Below are 20,912 nucleotides of genomic sequence, written 5' to 3' on the forward strand. Positions count from 1 at the left end.
AGCAAGAACGGATAAGACAACGAGATTGGCAAACATGGTTGCCTCGGCAACGCATTAAAGAGTGAGATTCATAGAATACGAAGAGAGAGAGAGAGAGAGAGAGAGAGAGAGAGAGAGAAACATGGTATAAGAGTCAGAACAGATGGGTAAAACACACGTATATTCTTGGCTGCTATGCCATATAACGGAAAAAAGGATTTACTTACTCTTACAATCCGCATCACCAAAATGAATAACTAAAAATACTCGCCGGTTGACGAAAATATATTTACTCTTTTATATTTCGGACTCAACCATTTTACCTTTCATCTTTTACAAAGAATTCATTCCATCATACTTTGTATCATGTACATGGAAAATCAAATTAGAAACGAATATTTTTAGAAAATTACTAGTATACGTGACAAGCATTGACTTTAAATTATTAACATATCCACTGATTACAGTATTGAATTTTATAAATAAGTCAATTAAATAATTTGTTTCAATAAAAATTGCAGACAAACAGATAATACAACTATAATTCAAAAGTTAATATATCTTAAATATAAATTTCTATCATTAATAAAAGTGAAATAATAATAAAATATTGAATAAAAATTAAAATTTAGAATTATTTAATATTTATACTACTACTATCGCAAGCTTATTATATTAATGTAAATTCATTTTATTCCAATAGTGTTCTCATGATCATTAATTAATAAGAAAAATAAAGTAAATGGTTAGCTAAACTTGCAAACATGATTGAAAACTTTAACTTGTAAAAAATAATCTTCACACTTTACAAGGCAAAACACAAAATTGAATAAATATTGAATAAAAATTGAATAAAATTCATTCATATTATAATGAATAATATATAGTATATACATATAATAATTAACGTTCATACGTGCTTCTTGTTCTTACTTATTTTAATAACTAATTAAACGTTAAAAAAAAAAAAAAAAAAAAAAAAAAAAAATTTTTTTTTTATGTTTTTCTTATCACAATTAATAATAATATATATAAAGCCTTGGAATAATGTAGGTTTACGATGCCAAGCTTTAGTGAATACTGATTCTCCTCCTCTAATCTATCTCCCGAAAGTCCTTTGCCCACCCTTTTTATCCTTCTTGTAAAATCCTGCGCTTTTTTTTTATTTGTAGCTGAACCTGTGACTATACTAAAAATCGACTAGCTTTTTGTAAAGAATTTGGGGGGGGGGGGGGAGAGAAGCGATGAGTTCCTTGCTCCTTGGCATTCTTATTTCTCTAACTTTCAAATCTATGATAGAGACAATTTACTTTAGTATTCTTAATATAAATTATATTCTCAGAGCTTTGAAACGCTAACGATTATCGTATTTAAGTAAGCCATATTTGATGCAATGATGAATTTATTATTGTATCTTAATGAACCAAAAATAAAAGCTTTAATAATATTTTATTTTATTTTTTAAATTTTTTTATTAAATTAATTATTGCTAAGCTAATCAAACATAGATTTGTGCTAGACCTTTTCAAAAACAAAAAAAGCATATATACAATAGATTTATCAGATAATAATAGCGAATAATAAGAACGACGATTTAAATAAATAAATATCGTAAAAATAATGGCCACTACACTAGTATAACGTAATCAAATAATGCTGCTTTAATATTTACAGAATTTTATCGATGATTATGATCGTTGTTATGTTGATGCGATGTCGATAAATATGGTATCAAAATTCATGCAATGTACAATACATAAAATACTATTTTATCAATAATCTTGGCACGGTCAATTCAATTTCACCTAATTTAATAGCAAATCAATAAGATTAAATATAGTTACGTATGGCGCGCCTTACCTTGCAAATCATGTATGAACAAACAAACGGAAATAAATATCAGGCAGGTGGTAAGTATAGACAGTCAGACAGTAGATTATGGTCCGATTATCAGACCAAAGACCGACTTGAATCAGCAGATTGGGGACAATCGCTAAGAATCCAGCAACAGGATCGAGTAAAGAGCCTCCAGCGGCAAGGCATTGTAGTGTGGTTTTCGGCAACTACGCCAAAACTCCTAGCCTCGATGAACGTAAATAGAAGTTGTAGGAAGACAAAGACCAAAGCTGAGCACTCGCGCGTCCGTATGAGGGAGGACAAGAAGAGCGAGCCAAAAGAGCGAGTCTCACGTTCCGACACCGACCATTTGCTCCGAACCTAGACTACTCTTCACAACAATGTACACGAAACGTTTCGCGATACTAAACAAGAATAGACGAAATTCTCAATAATTACGGCATTATTACTTTCTCGAAAGATAATCAAGTCGGATGAGTATGGCCAAGAAGAACTATCAATAGGATACTTTGCCATTTACGTCGAGTTTGAAAGAAATTCATTCGCATATCATTTTATCATTTATGGTTTGATATAATAAATAATATAGTTATGCTTATTTATAGCTAAATGTGGTTCAAGTAACTATCATTTTCATCAATTACAATAATAATAATTACCATGATAATGACGACTACGACGACTAATAGGCCAATGAATCTGCTGCTGCTGCTGCTGCTGCTGCTGCTGCTGCTGCTGCTGATGATGATGATGATGTTTTATTGCCATTTGTGAAGTATTTTTTATTTTCTATCTTCTACTATAAAAGTCATAGAAAATTCAAAGTCTAGAATCAACATTAAGTTCAATCGCCATTCGACCGATAAAACTATAATGCATTAATAATAATCATTTGTAAAGATATCTATGAGAAAATTGCGAGAAGGGATGAAAAATTCTAATAGCTACGATATACAATATAACAAAAGTTGTCCTAATAGTCGAAAAAAAAAAAAAACAAAAAAAACAAAAAAAAATCTGATAATGCTTAATAATACTTAATTATAACTATTCTTGATTAATGATTGATTAATGCTCTCGCTCCAAATTTATTTATTTCAACATCTATATAAGAAATATCCAATGTCATTGATCTATTATCCATTATATATTTTTTTTTTTATCCGATAAATTATTTGCATTATACAAAGTATCCAAAATGAATTAATTATTCTTCATGATAGATTTAAAATTACAGAAATACAAATTCATGTATATAAGCCGCAAAAAATTAACTCCTACAAATATAACATTTAAAATTTCAATAAATTATCAACGTGTGGTGTGGTGATGTGCACAATGGTGAGTTACTATTCCGTTAATATTACATTTTGCAATTACATAATACGATTCTTTTGAAATTCTTAGAATATTGTCGACTGTGTCCGAACGAATGCTAGAGAGAGAGAGAGAGAGAGAGAGACAAGGCTGCAGTAATCCGTGGGGACCGTTTCGTAATTATCAAGTTAATTAAACCAAGTCAGAAGTACATTGACATGTGGAAACTACTTTCTTCATTCTTAATGGAATACGTAAAATTATTTTGAAACAGCTAACCGGTAATGGAAACATATTTAATAAAGTGACTAATTTTTATATTATATAATGTAAATTAATTCCTAGTCTTTTCAGCCGAAAAATTAATCAAAATTAATTGCTTCAATAAAATTCATTCTCATTGTTAATGTTTATTACTTCATAATTTTAAGATTATGCTCATATTAAACTCTCTATAGCTTCGTTCGAGTGGAAATTAAAGTATTTTCTTAAGCTTACTATGAAAAACAAAGTTATAATTAATATTTGACGTCTTGATTTACAGACTACATACAAAAATTATTATGCATTTCAAGATTTATACGCCTCGTCTCGATAATTATTTAAAATTCTTTTAATTTTAACAATATTAGACGCTTTATAAGAGTGTTTATTGGCTTATTGTAAAAATAAAAGAAATGTTTAATTTCTTAGTTTTTTTTTTTTTTTTTTTTTTTTTTTTTTTTTTTTTATATTTGAAATTAGTTTCGTAGTCAAGAAAATAAAAATTAAAAAAACACAACGAAAAAGAATTTTTATTCAATTTAAGTGTCATAAGATTGTTATTACTGTGATTAAATTAATTAAATAAAATTATACAAATATAGAACATTGCAATTAATTAATTTAAATCTAGAGTATATTTTTAAATAAAAGGAACGATAATAATAAGGAATATCTGGTGATATGCATTAAATATTTATGAAAGTTGATTTAGGAAAACGTTTTGAAACTTTTGGATAAATTAAACAAGAGATCTATTAATAACATAACTCGAATGCACTGAAAAGGCTCCATTCTATAAACTTTCTTATGAATTTCATCATTTTTTTTTTATATTTCCTGCTTCTTTATATACATTTTTGCTTTTAAATATTCATATAAATGACTTATAAATGACATATAAAAGTCTGCACAATTATTAAAATATGAAATGATCCATGATAAAACAAGATTGTCTTCCCCTTAGGAAAAAACACATTGATCAGTTTGTAATGTTTAAATAAAGTATAGCATTTTCAATGAAATCTATAAATATAAATCAGAAAATAAATGCATCGCCATAAATATTGAAACTATGAGATAGTTTACTATTTGAAAAAACAATTTTCAAATCTTTTGCTATTAGAAATCATTGGGAAAACCACTACTTGTGGTTATAGCTCTGTTTTAGTTAAAGTAAGATATATTATATTACTTTATAGAGAATGTCAATTATTTTTTTTTTTTTTTTTATAATTTAAGACTCTTAAGATTATAAAGTGAATATACGAACAAATCATAATTAATGGTTAGAGAGAAAACGATTTAGGAAACTTTTTAACTCGTTACTACATGGAAATATCGCATTCCGAGGGTTTTTATTTTCATTTCTTGAAAAGTGAAACGAATGAGTAACCGTATATTCATAATCAGTCGATTTTATTAGTAAAAACTGATAAAATAAAAAAAAAGAAAAAGAAAAAAAAGCAAAAAAAAAAAGGAATTTGTGGGACATAAAATGATTTGTACTCTAATGAGAACTATTTCCACGAATAAATAAAATTATAAAATACATCAAAAATATTTATGCACGTAGAGTGTTGGAGGTGTTTAATTACTCTTGAGCTATCGATAAAAAATAATAAATTACCTTATTCCATAATATTTTCATATCTTGATTTATTTTGTTCACTCGTTCGAATATCTAACGATCTCTTCTTCCCATACAATTTCAAGAGAGTGAAACTCAAATTCACCATTACTGTGAAAAAAGCATTAGTAAAGTAAAAACTTTATAAATGAGAAATATAGTATTATAAGAAATAATTCCAATCGATATAAAAGGTTTATTTTGATTTTGATCAATTCGCATATTAAACATAAAATTACATAAAATGAAAATAATTAATATTATTTGTATTTTTTATCAACCAAATGTTAAGGAATTTTTTAAATGTAAGATCAATAATAAAAGCGTAAAAGAATTCTCTACAATCAAATTCAGCTTGAAACAAATCTAATTTTCATTAAATGGAATAATGAAATGAAATTATTTTTTAAATAATTTTTAAAATAATTTATTGGAAAACCAAACAGCCATATTATTTGTGAAATAAAGTTTAATAAATATTACGATTTAATTAATTAAATACATCCACATCATTTTATAAAAATATTCGGTTTGTAATACACAACCAAATTTAATCAATATTAATTCAAGCAAAACACATTCTTTATAAATAACACTTTTCAAAATTATCGATCGACCTAATAAAATAATACCAATAACAAAATTGGTCAGACTCTCGTATCGCCAATTTTTTTTTTTTTTCTTGATGCTTCTTCGCACTCTCGTTTCTTACAATATAGGGATGTACTCACATTATTTTAGTTAATAATTAATTTTAGACGTTAGTTAACCAGAAAAAGGTGAAATTGGATGAATTTAGATCAAGTATCATCATTACATATATGGACATAAAATTTGTTATTAATAATACGATATTTCTCTTTGCTGCATTATTTATAAATGTGGAACTATTTTCATACTAACTTCGTCCATAGTATTTAAATTTCATATAAATGTTAAGAATATTATGTATATTTTTATCGTGTACCATTTACGTAATGATATTCATTTGTCGTAATGATATCAATTATATAATTGATATGAATTTGTCATTTAAAATTTTCCAATACTTTTCTACATAATTAATTAAATTCTCATACTATTGATGAATATACGAAGAAACGATCTGTACATCAATATCTATAATTCTAGTTTGTTAAACATAATTTTTTAATTTTTCAAAGAAAGTTATTTTCTATATATATATATATTTACATTGTATACAATATACTGAAATTCTAAAGTGATTGCTGTACTTATGTATATCAAACGGTGATTCTTATTGTTGTTTTTATGATATTTAGGATATGAATATAAGTAACAAACTAAATCAGTATTAGAAAAATAATGTTTAAATAATAATATTCAATTTGACTTACGTGTTTTTAATTATCATATTTGTGCATAAATATTGCGAGAGTTTAAACAAAACATTTATATCAATTTAGGTAATTAACACAATCACCTACAAATCTAATGAAAAAATTTCATTTATTAATATTTTATGAGAACATTTTTTATTTAAGATAGAAAGACGAATCAATTTTTAGAATTCCTATTTTCTCGATGTTAATGATATATTATGAAAGTTTTCCTTGCTTAGTTATCAAATTCTAGTCAATAATTTTTTACTGCGTTTACTGCATTTATTTGCATACTAAGGCCTTATTAAACATATTGAAATATTATTTCTAATTACAATATAATCTTATTGTAATGCATACTAATGGAATCCTAACGTACAGGGGAAAATAATTTCGTAAAATATAATATCAATTATAAAATAGAATTTTATTGAAATAGAAAAAAAAAAAAAGAAGAAGAAAATATTAAAATTAAGAATTTTTAAAATATATTTATATCTCAGTAGTTTTAATGAAATATGGAGTATTAAATATATTAAATTTTATACATAATTTTTCTTCTGTTAATGTACATTAATTAAGCAATAAATAGAACAATTAATATATATATATTGTAAGGTGAAATAAGGATTTTTTTTTTTTTTTCATTACTGTTATAATCAACGGATATGTTAATTAAAATAAAATCAAATGCGAACACTAATTCAAATTGTATATCTTAGAAATAATGAAAAATGATCTACTAATTTTACGAAATATAATTAATTTTTATTATCAGGGACAAACTTTGTTTAAGAGTATTACATTACGGTTAATAATTTTGATATGTTAATATAATATAATATACTATTAACAACTATAAAAAGATAAATATTGATTAATATTTCAACTTTTAAAAAGCACTGATAAAATAAATAATTATGAGCTCACAATAATTGTCGTCACACGATAGAAAAAATAGTTATTAAAAAGTTCGATGAGTATATATTTTTATTTTCATAAATTAACAAAAACTGATGAACAATGAAAAAGGAATTTCAAAATAAAAATTTTTTTTTTAATGTAAAAAAACACGAATAAAATGAAAAAAGTGACAAAAAAAAAAAAAAAAAAAGAAGTATAAAAAATGAAAATAATAATGCTTTGTTTCAAGAAACAGTAATTTATTAAAAATCCTCATTTAGAATAAATTAGCGAATGAATGTAACAACCGTTGAAAATTTAGAATTTTATAATCAATTGATATATTTCATAATTTTTCTTAGAGAGGACTAATGTAAAATACTATTAAATGCTAGAAATTAATTTTCTTTAAATAAGACATCAATATCCAATTTTCCTCGATTGTAGCATTTGAATGGCGAAGAAACGAAAAAAGGTTTCTGTAAAAAGATTTATAGGAAAAAAACATCTTTTTTTTGTTTTTATTTTTTTTTTTTGTTTTTTTTTTGTTTTTTGTTTTTCCAAAAGCTTAAACAATTCAATAGTATTGCTAAATCTGAAGTGCACAACCATCTATTCTCCTCAATACATAAATTCTAAGTATAAAACCATTGGTTAGCCATAGATTTAGATCTTCCACTCGGCTCCAAAATTCTTTATAAAAATTAGTCGGAGCATGATGATGTTCTCACAAAGCTGCGAACAAAAAACGTGATAAACAAAACTTGCAAGACTCGCGTGTTTTCCAAACTGATATATCTGTGTATCCTAGAAAAAACAATAACTACACTGGTCCAATATAAAAACATCTTATATACAAACGTGTGAAGCAAGTTTTCTCATATCGATATGAATCTACGTAATAGATAAGAAGATCTTGAAATTATATCGATTAATATATAGGTTCAGTATTTTATTATGCACAAAGTATAAACGCTGTAATAACAAAAATAACCTATCTTACAATTAAAAACTTAAAATATTCGTCTACGAGGTTTATATAATTAATAATAGTAATTTATGTTTTTTAAATTTCGTAGAAGAATTGCTACAATCATTGCTGATGTTACTATAATAATTTGTATAAGGAACAATAATATTTTAAGAAGAGGATATATAAACGATACATCAATGCATATTCGGACAATTATTATTTTGTTTTATTGTTTTCACAGAGGACTAATTTAAATCCTAAGTAAATCCTAAGTTTTACATTTTTCGTATTTAAAATATATTCTATAAACAGAATACATAATATATCGAATTTAACATAAAAATTATAAAAAAAAAAAAAAAAAAAAAAAAAAAATATATATATATATATATATATATATGTATAAAATTCTTAAATGTACAATTACTTCAATAAACAAAGGTTTGAACACATGAGAAATGTTAGATTTTCTATTATGATTCTAGTAAAACAATATTTTATTACCAAGATTAAATGAAATGATACAAAGTTTTGACTTAATTAGCGTAGTATCGAAATTAGCAAAACTATGAGATTTTTTTTTTTTTTTTTTTTTTTTTTTTTTTTTTTTTATTAATGATCTAAGTAACGAGTTAATCTTTTTTAATTTTAAAAGTTCATTAATAATTTTTATTATTAGATAAGCTTACCTTATCAAGTACACCAACCAACAGATTCAGTATATTTAAGCGTATTAAATGTAAATATTGAAATTAAGTTGAAAATAAGAAAGGATAAGGAAATCAGTAATATATGATCTAGAATAATTTAAATAAACTTTTGACGAATATATTAATGAATTATGAAAATAGTAATGCTAAAGTTATTTCCGATCCGATTTAATGCCTTATTATCCGTATAAAAATTATTACATTATAATCAATATTTGTCAAGCTAATGAAAATTTCTGACATTCAATATTTATAATTTCCTACGGATTTATATTATTCATACATTAAAATGTTTCGTTTAGCCCCCCAGGTTCTTTTGAAATATCCATTATACCACGTTCAGTTATTAATATATCAGTTAACGTGAATTAAACATCATCGGGCGGTACATTTCGGAGCTAATTATCTCATTAAAAATAATTTACCTTCTATTTGCAATGAATTCACATTATATTCTTCTTTATAAGACAAGACATACAATTATTTTCATTTATTGTATACACATTAAATTGCTCAATATTCTCTTTCCAGTGCCTATAATTATTTTTTATTTTCTTAATTGAATAATACACTGTATGAATTATTTAATGTTATTGCATATGAGATATTATTTATGTGATGGTATATGAGATATTATTTATAAATACTTTAAAATTATTAGAGTATTGTTAAACTCGTCGAGGATGTTTTAAATATTAAATTGTGATATTTATTTACGTTTCATATTTATTATTTAATTACAAAAGTACTTTCAAGATATTTGAAGATGTTTTGGATTTCGCTATATGTATTTTGCTTTCTATTCGGACAACTTTTTCAATTTTAAATGTTTTGAAAACTTTGCTTTAAAGAAGTTCTTATGTAAACCGTAACTTTAGAAATACTTATGCAAAAAAAAATGAGTCGGTAAACGTTGTTTGAAAACAACATTTATTTGTCCTATGTGTACATGCGTGTTTGGTGCGGATGCTTCCTAACTTGCTTATTATGTTTATTAAAGTCATATATCGTTCAAAACAAATGGATATTACGAATTTATTAAGTAAATTTTATCGATTATTAAGCTGTAAATAGGCTACTCAATAGTCAGTAGTCAACTCGAGTAATAAAACGCAAAGTCACCTAATAAAAAACTTTGTTAACGTCTTTTACTAAACGCTTTAATATTTTGTTGCGAGTTAATTAATAAGAAGGGGCATTTTCAAAACAGAAAACAATTTAATATTTATAAATCGTTGAGCGACATAATATATTTACTCAATGGAAAACTGGAGTATTTTCTTATTAACAAGATTTTCCATTAACCTACGTATAACGAAGGTTTATTAACGAATCTCCGCATTCATAATATGACTTAAAAATAACTACCCTCAGATTTTACAGAATCGAGAGAAAAAATGTAGAACGAAAAGAGAGAAGCAGGGATAGAATTAGAAGGAAAATGATAGCGATAGGCCAGATCCTCGCTATAGGATTGGAAATTTGGCTTTGAGGAGAGTTGTTTGGCTCAATAGCATTCCAAAGTAACGAGGTTACGAGCTGGCAAATTCCACGGCACACGCGCGGTTAAGATAGGCTACACATGCCTATCAGGGAAATCCAACCAGCTGCTATGACGTTAAGGGCTCGGTTGCGGCACAACTCGGCACAATGGAAATGCGATTAGGAAGTAAAATCCGGTGAGCCGCGGCGCGCTTACGTTTACGAATGGACGTGCGAGAATTAATGCCAAGCACACATAAGCGGTGTTGCACAATGTGGCAAGAAACTCCAAAAATATAAAAAAGATTTATTTATATTTTTGGAGAAAAAAAAAAAAAAAAAAAAAAAAAAATAAAAGGTATTCTAAGCGTTCGTTTCAGCCTTTGAGCGATCGGTAAGCGACTTTTATTGGATTTTCTATAGACAAGTTTCTATTAATACGTGCGATTGGTCGAGGTTTTTTTTTTTTTTTTTTTTTTTTTTTTTTTTTTTTTTTTTTTTTTTTTTGTTGTCTAGTACTTAAAATAATTAGATACCAAGGTACATGTGTAAGAAGAAAATTTTCTCTACGTATCTACAATTGCTTTGAACGAATGAACAAATTACTCAACTCAATTAGTCAATCAGAAAAATTACCGGCAACCTATCTTTCTTAAATGATATATGCTACCGTAGAATTCTGTATCAATTGAATCGAATATCAATTGAAACATATAAAATGATTTAAAAAAAAAAAAAAAAAAAAAAAAAAAAAAAAAAAAAAAAAAAAATTGAAACAATTAAATAAGAATGTCGATTAAGAAATCTAAAAAGTAGTATAAATTACTGAAATAATTAGATCGGCTTAAAAATTAAAAATTATATAAGAATTCGAAAAACTGTAGTGACAAATTGATATTTATTCACGTATTTAGCATTATTGTATAAATATTATAGAAATGGTCGTAGATTTTAATAAGTGTTCGAGTACACATAAGCATAAATAGTAAATGACTGATATTATAAATATTATAAAGTAGCCAACAATCATAATAATTGGCCCCCATTATCTGGCAATAAAGAATTTATTAACTACTATATAACGAGAATTAAGACTGCTAATGAGGATTTAAAATTTTAGAAATTTTGAATATGCTATGCTACTTTACTTTGTCACAAAGATTTTAATTAAAACATGAACTTTTAAAGCTTACAAAATAATCATAGAAACTTTCAGTTGAAATATAATATGAATTGCACCAGCATTTAACCTCGCACAAGTGCATTATAGCCGAGTTTCAATTGACATAATACGAAGACGAAAATAAAACATAAAAGCGTATGGATGAATGAAATTCTATTGTCTTACTTTTTTAAATCAACTCAAATGAATCGCTAAGAAAGCGTAAAAATAGCGTTGACAAATTATTTAATAAGACCGATTGTTTCGCAATATACAACTGATAATTTGATGGCTCTGATGTCAAATTATACGCGGTTAATTATTAAGATATAAGATATGCGAAATACTAAAATGGACGAGTAATTTTGCAAAAATGTCAATAATGAAATTCGATGATTCGTTATGTCAATGGCATATAAACGGCTAACTCAAAAAATTTCAAGCTGGTATTAGTAAAAACTTAATATTTAATGTGATATGTTCAAGATAGTGAGCATGAAAAAAAAAAAAAAAAAACAATAAGAATTATTGGCAATACTATATGTATATATCATAGACTTAAATTACAAAAAAAAACTTAAGTAATAATCAATATAATGTAATCATAGATTCGTGTAAAAATAAGCTATTTCATGTAAATATTCGATTTAGCTTAATTATTCACGCACATGTAAAAACACGTAAAGAAAAATATTTTTTGAAAACTCGCTCGACATATTTTCATCATTGTGCAAATCAGCATGTAATATTTCCTAAATATCTGCAAATGCTTTCTTTTTACATAATAATATTGCTAATCATCCTAATTCCTATAGCGCCAACTAATATTGTTCTAACAATAGTAACTCTATGGTTTATATCGTTTATTAATTATCTTAAAAAATATCTTATAATTAAAATATACAATCATCGAAATTTCATCTCTTTTAAACAAGAAGATTAATTGTATTATTTTCAATTTATTTTACAACCTTTTTCTTTTATCTTTCCATTCTACTAGCTTTATCTAAATCAATAGATTCCGTAATTTAATGTATTTTAAAATGATACTATATTCCGTGACGATACGTGTAGTAAGTCTGATAATGTGCACACCACTACTGACAAAATTAATGAGCAAATTTTCATAAGCTCGTAAGACCTTTTGTTTTTAATATTATGAGATTTCGTAAGTTCTTAAGCGAATCATATTACATCGTTTACATAAAAAAAGAAATTTGATTAAATCTTTTAAATAAATTCTTATTCATTCTTGGCTTAGGATCGACTAGTCTACTTACAGTTCCACATAAACAACACAACTTAATATGATGTTTGTGATAACGCTTTGTCCGGTGTTGTTGTTTTTTTTTTTTTTTTTTTTTTTTTTTTTTTTTTTTTCCCCGACATTTCATATATAAAGTAATAATCACACATCGTGCATAAATTAACTTTTATGTCTTTTCACTCATATTGGTAAAGATGATTTTGGAAAAGTGAACAACGTTTTTTCAATATCCATTATTAAAATCACAATCTTTTATAGAGAGTAAAGTTAATAATAGAATCAATCGGCAATGATGTTATTGAGTAATTGGTTGTGGGCAATAGTGACATTGTAAAATGTCATATTTTGGAAATAAATATACTTATCATGTCATCGAAGAAAAATCCGACACTAATCCACAATAATCGACACTATATTGCTCAAGATATTGCAGACACGTGCGTGTTATGTCAATATTATTGGACAAATTTACTTCGACGTGTGAGAGAATTGGTGGGGCGAGGCACTTATTAGAGCGCACATTTGAAAGTTTACGAAACATCTCTTCAGGCTCCTACCAGTAAAGCGGGAAACTCATTGAGAATATATGGGGAGGTCGCGGACGGTTACGCGAGCATTAGAAATTCCCATCGGTCTAAAGCCGGGAGCAGCAAGCCGCGATGCACCACCTATAGGCGAGTAGACGAACATAAAGGGACACACAGTTTGCACGAAATTCGTCCCGAGCCAAAAGCCAGCAACAACGGCCAAACTCGATGGCTCGTACGGAATGAACTTTTTCTTATTCGCTGCCTCATAAAATATCCGGAAATTGTAAATTGCTCGCCTGATAAGTTCGTGATGTTATGTGTAAGCGGAGCTACTCGATGGCACGACGTCGAATTGTCACTAGACACATTGTTACGGGAGGCCCCCGGGTGACTTCCTTTCATTCCTTTCATTCGGCATTTTTACTGCTATTTTTAATACTCTTAAAGTTATTATCATCCTGTGATCATAAATATAATAAACGTCGGTTATTTCGATAATGCTACCTAACGTATGTCCTTGTTATCTGGCTTAACGAAAGCAATAATTATATGAATGCATCATTAATCCATAACGATGCAAGAACTTGAAGAATCACGTAATGTGCGAAAGGTAGTGTGAGGAACTTAATAAAACAATTAGTATTAGGATAAGTGAATAAATGAAAATTTTATGTGTATTTAATAATTAATGGAATATATTTATGTTTATAATTATCAAATACTGGCACTGGCTGAGAAAAATCTAGTCGATATTATAGACGAATGGGCAAAAACCATCGCTGATAAGGAAATTTCGATATTTATTGATGTGACACGCATTTAGCATGTATAACTAACTATATATCGTCAATGGCACTTATCGACATTCTATCGAACACAAGTTGTTGCGAAGCAGGGGTGAAGGATGGTATAACAGAACCCGATTTACAAGGCGAAAATGGAGCAGCGTAGCGAAAAGCTTTTAGTCCTTCCTACATCAGCAAATATGTGACTAACCCGAAATTCACGGGTACTTTGCTTTCATCCACCTGTGTAATCGTCCGCTCTGGCTTTTTCAACTCCACCGTCGTTGAAAGCTGCATTCCTCTGGTCTAATAAAAACTTCCGTTTCCAATTTATCTCTATCACTGTATTGCGTCTTTCACCTCCTCCTATTATACTATTATTCTCCACATCTTCTGCCATTAACGTAGCTCATTTGAATTCATAACATATTTCCTAAGTTAAGCTCATATAGATAAGAAAAGTTCCTCGGTTAAACCTTACTCATTTCATTTCTTTTAAAGCACAAAATGAGCAAATCATCCAGAAAATCCATCAACTTTCGGAAATTTTTCTCATTTTGCATTTTTTTTTCTTTTTTTTCCTTTTTTTTTTTTTTTTTTTTTTTATATATATATATAAATTTTTATTATAGAAATTTATATATATTTTTTTATATAAAAATCATCATTAAAGAGCTTAAATATTTACCTATCTATTGATAATATAACTCATAATATAATATAATACAATATATATATATATATATATATATATATATATATAAAATTCCATAATCATTTAAAGAATAAATTTTTAACATCAATTTCATAAGACAGAAATTATCGGACTTTCTATTATTATTATAATAATTAGTATTATTTCTTAGAAATTACATATTACCTACGCTCCTTTTGCATAATTACAAAAAAAGATTATAATTAATAAGTAAATAAGAAAAATTCAAATTATTAATAATTCTTTCTATAAATATTTATTAAATTCATAATAATTTTATATATATTTAATATAATAAAATCTATTGTACACCGTTCGGAATTTTCATTCCGCTATCGTAAAATTAAATGAAAATCCCGAATAATAATCGGCTACTGTTTGCTCTCTTTTTATTTCATTACTTTTTAATAATTTTCGTTTCCATATTCGAATATGGAATGATGTTACACATTTTTAATTAAAGTAAATTATTTATGATAATTCACTATGTTTAATAAATAATATGATAGATATTATTTGGTATAAGTAAAGTACATAAAACAGGATATGACATTGAAATTATAATTCTCATTTCACTTTATTTATTATTTTATCATTCGTTATATTGTATTTTTATACCTAATATTTACATATCATACAACATACGTATTTGCTAATGGTAAAATTACAAATAATTATTATTGTTAGTTATGTTTTAATCATATATAAAATTTCAACTAACTAAACTAATATAAACTGCAAAATTAATTTACGTAAAATTATTACACAAGTTTTTTTTTCTTATTTCAAATATTAGCGTTTCTAATGATTATTCAAACGTTAAAGTTTATAAAAAGACTATACTATTAAAAAATTACATTTATCATTTTGTCCATTTTATAAATTATCTATTACATCAAATATTTATTACCTATAAAAGAATACGAAAATATTTTTATATTAAATATTATCTTATCGTGTTAAATATTCGTTTCATAATTTGCAAAGTAAAGAAAATATTTTATCGGGAATAATTTTTGTTCGGAATTCAAAAATATTAGAGATAATGTTTAATTATTCTATTGAAGAATGATCTTTTAATGTCAAAGCGTCAGACATTACATTTTTAATTTGTTACATTGTATGATGATAAATATAAGAAATTTCGGCTGGTATATTAGAATGAAAAATAATCATCGAAAAATTAATCGAAACACGCATTTGTCTTGTTTATCGGTTTTATATCATGCTCCTTCTCTATATTCATCCATCTTCGTCAATCCACCTTCATTCTGCTTTTGTTGCTGCCATGGTCCATTTTTGTGCTAGTCACGAGGGAATAAACTAGGCAGCCATATACATTCGATTCGTTTTGTGAAAGAGCCGGCGTTTCCTCGCGAAAGAGCAGAAAATTAACGCGAATGTCTTTTTCAAACCCCCTCCTCCAACAGCTCCCCCCGACCCCTGCGCCAGAAAACCCCTACCGCAAACCCACCAGACTGCTGTTCTTTGAAAAACCTTGTTCCCTCTATTACTCTCAATACCCGACGTCGCTTTTTCCCACCATCGTTTTTTTCTTTCCTTCTTTCCAACCCCTTTTACGGGCTTTGTTTTAGCTCATGTTCACCCATTATTCTCACACTTCGTCTTTCAATTGTCATTCGTGTGTTTATAACCTGCATTTGTGAACTACTTTTTATCTCATCTACACTCCCCGCTCATTTTATTTCTTATTCTTTTATCTTTTTTATTGGCAGAGCTAATTACAACTGAAAATTACTTATTAAAATATACTTTATTTATAAAAGCTGAAAAATATGATCGTATAAATCTTTCATGAGTCTTATTATAACTCGAATAACTTTTATGGCCAACTTACTGAAATACAATTAAAAATCACATATGAAAGCCAATTAATGGTACAAGTATCAGTAATTGTATGAAATATTTTCTCTATTAATATAATTCCCAGCAATTTTCATAAAATCTCCAATATTAAATTTAAAAAAAAAAAAACTAACGAACCTGTTTATATATTATTGATACACTATCGGTATTATGCATACATCAATAATATTTTATCTACATATTCATCCGTAATTAGTCAACTAGACTTTTAAATATAATATAAGATATAGTTTAAAATTAAATATTGTTTTCCAAATATTTCACACTGTTAGAATTTTTTATATCTTACAGCTCGTTATTAAATTAAATTTGTTCAATAAAATAAATATAAGATGAGTATTTAAAAAAATTACATATAAAATTTATATTAAAGCAAAAATAATTTAATCCAATTTAAAAAATTTTATTGTACGCTTCAAAAATTTTTGTTACATTTATCGTAATTATACCGTAAAAACAATATGTATTATAATTTTATATACTTAGAACATTTAAAAATGTATTACATTAAATTTGCTATATAATTATCGACAATTGTGATATATATATATATATATATATATATATATATATATTTAAATAAATACATATACAACGTATATTTTATTTTTTATATTAATACATGATCACGAAATAATTTAAAGATTTTATCATATAATAATATAACATATAATATAACACTGAGATTATTGGTGTTTAGTAAATAAATTACAATATAAATATATATATATATATACATATGTATATTGTTAAGAAACATTAAATGATATATTTATTTATTTTACTAGCTATCGTGTAAAATAATGTCTTTTTAACCAAATTTCATCTCAAACTTTCGTCGTGAATATAATTTATAATGTCTTTTCGAATACACAATTAAATATTATAACTGTTGTTAATGGACAATTAGTGTTTCTTATAACTTAATAGCTTACCAAACTTTAAATTCACACGTAATTTTAAAATATTTTGATCTCGCTTAGTTTTATTTATATTATAATCTAATTTCAATCGAAATAAAATAACTTTACAAAATTATATTTGGGAGATCCTCAATAGAAGTAGTTTTTATTGAAACAAAAGTATCAAAATACAATTTTGTAAAGAATCTCGATTACAATGTTTGGATAAATACGTATGAGGAGAGAAGGGGAGAGTTAGAGAGAGAGAGAGAGAGTAAGGAAGATGAACATTAGAAAGACGGCATCATATAGGCAATATAAAACACGTATACATGTATATACAAGAAAGTGGATCATCTCAAACAACGTTCTATGGCCACTAGCACATACGTGCACTTTACTCATACTTACCAACGGATAGAAAACGAAGGAATTTACCGAAATTAAAAATGGAAATCTAATGGCGTAAAGCGGATTTACGTGCCAACAACAATATTCACAATTCGCTAAGGTAATAATGGTACGAACCAGTTGCCGCGACGGTGATTGCACAGCCAAATTTCCCGACCCTCCAACTTATCGATCATCTCCACGGTCGCTATTCCGGATCTCGAATGACTGAGAATCGAGGTAATGTCAATTAAACTATACTCGCTCCTTTCACCAACAACATTCGAACTTAGTCGCTTAGGCGAGAGAAAATGAGAGAAAATGAGAGAAAAAAAGGGTAAAAAAATTTCCATAAAAGACCGCGAACAAGGGATAGGACACGCCTGTTATGGAGCTGCTTTTAAAGTCTTTTCAAGTCATTCTTTCTTCTATATTTTTCATGATACTATTATTTACAACAATGTTTAGTTGATTCAAAATCATATAGTTCACGATTTTCTATAATCAAATTGAGTTAATCTATTTTTTCATTTTCAAACAGATCATTATAATTATTTTACAAGATAATTTATTAATGTAATTCATGATTATTGAATTTTTCAATTTAAAATAATAAATCGTGAATGTAGTTAATGAAATAGTGAATAGAACGTTTATGTACATAGATTTTTTTCTACTACTTTTATCAAATTAATCCGTAGCTTAACATTGAAATTGTTTTATTTTATAATTATCACTGCAGAATAATTATTTAAATTTTAAATGCCCTTAGAAATGACACCAACGATGAACTTCTTTATATTTATGAATTGATCAAACATTCGGTATAATTTATTAATTAGTATGATTTCTTTAATTATATTTCTATTAATTATACTTAACTGAAGTTTGATAATTTTAATAAATATAAAATTTATGATCATTTATGTTAGTTAAATGATATAACATTGAGCAATCAACATTTATAATAAATAACTAAAATTAACATTATGTTTTTCGTAATACTCTGAAATAGATATAATTAACATACATAATTAATGCTTCTTAATAAATCTGATAGGAAATAATTGTACAGATTGGAGAAAATGCGGGTAAATTTTAATGTTCAGTTGGTTCATATTTTCAATACTTAAATGCTTAAGAGAATGCTATATTTTGTAAATAAATTATTCATTTTCTTCAGCTTCCACTGGCACAAAATTTAAGCCAATTATTTTTAGCATAAAAACTCTCATTGCAGCATAAGCTTTGAATTTATATCCACGATTTTCTCAAAACAAATTCATAATCGACGCAGATAGGAATAAAGTTTTATTCTCCACCATTTGACTACTCATAAGTTTTGAAGTTTTCAGCATTGAGATTTTCGCCTCGAGGCCGTCACTCTTTTCCATAATTTTCTTCCATCCATATAAATTATAAAACCGTGTATATTTTCTTCATTCTCTATAAGACTAAAATTCACCAACCATTAGCTAAGGGAATTAAGAGAGAATTATATTCAAAAACAGCATTGACACCTACCCATGTGAAAAACAACATCGTCCCTTAATTATGTTTCCCGACTGAATATAATGGGATACAAATAAAAAATCAATACGTACAACAATTAAAGCATACTATCGTTTAACCAATAAAATTAATTTTATCCAATAAGAAAGTGTTTGATCTTTTCAAATATTAAAAATAGTATGTGCGTACAAAAATTATATTTTATTATACATATGTAATTAAAGTTTTGTTATAAAGTACAATATATATATATATATATATATATATATATATATATATATAATTTAATTTAAAAATTAATTTTACAGCATCTTAAACAAATAAAATTTTCTTCCTGGTATCTAATAAAATACACGATTTCACAAATGCTCACAACATTTCACATTGCATCAGAAATCAAATTATAAAGTTGTCGGTGAAATTCAACATTTAACTACGCGTTGCGTTTAATATTTAAGATGGAATTATGCAAATTAGACTTTAATAATATAATAATAAATATTAATGACTATGGAGTACAACATTTTTACAAAAGGACGTATTTGATTAAAATATAATACATTTGCACATTGTACATTGTCCATTGCACATATTATGTATTAAGTTATTATCGGTGACTTTCCCAATAATAATGGCGATTGAACCCCCGTAAAAGCATTACGAGGAACTCATTATCGAACTTTTCTCTAATTTAATTGCACTAGTTTGATAATAGTAATACCAAATATATAATATAATTTTAAAATACTAATTATATAAAATGTAATTTAAAAAAAAAAAAATACGTTTAAAAAAATCATAATTACGAAAATAAATATATTTATATAATGATCAACGCGAAATCTAAATATTTTATCATTCGTACAAAATATAGATCTTAAATATAACGAGGTACTTTTATGTTAGAATAAAATATTACTGATTTGAACGTCAAAATGCACTCTAGTGAAACGTTATATAATACGGAAACTGAAATTGTACAAAAATCTATAGAACAGATATCAGAGATACAGTAGCGAAAACACTAACATACAATAGGAAAGGTAAACAATGTCATCAATTACTTTTTTATTTAGCATAACTTAAATAAAATGGAATTATAAGAATTATGAATTTAAAAGAAAATGTATTCGAGAGGATATTCATGAAAAAAAAATAAATAAAAGAAAATAATACTAATCCAACAAGATGGAAAATCGTATAGAATTATATAAAAATCTTTTAGTTTTTACTGTAGATTTACATATTTTGTTTATATATATATATATATATATATATATATATATATATATATATATATATATATA

This window comes from Ceratosolen solmsi, unplaced genomic scaffold (genome assembly GCF_000503995.2).
Source record: "Ceratosolen solmsi marchali unplaced genomic scaffold, CerSol_1.0 scaffold31, whole genome shotgun sequence".
NCBI lineage: Eukaryota > Metazoa > Arthropoda > Insecta > Hymenoptera > Agaonidae > Ceratosolen > Ceratosolen solmsi.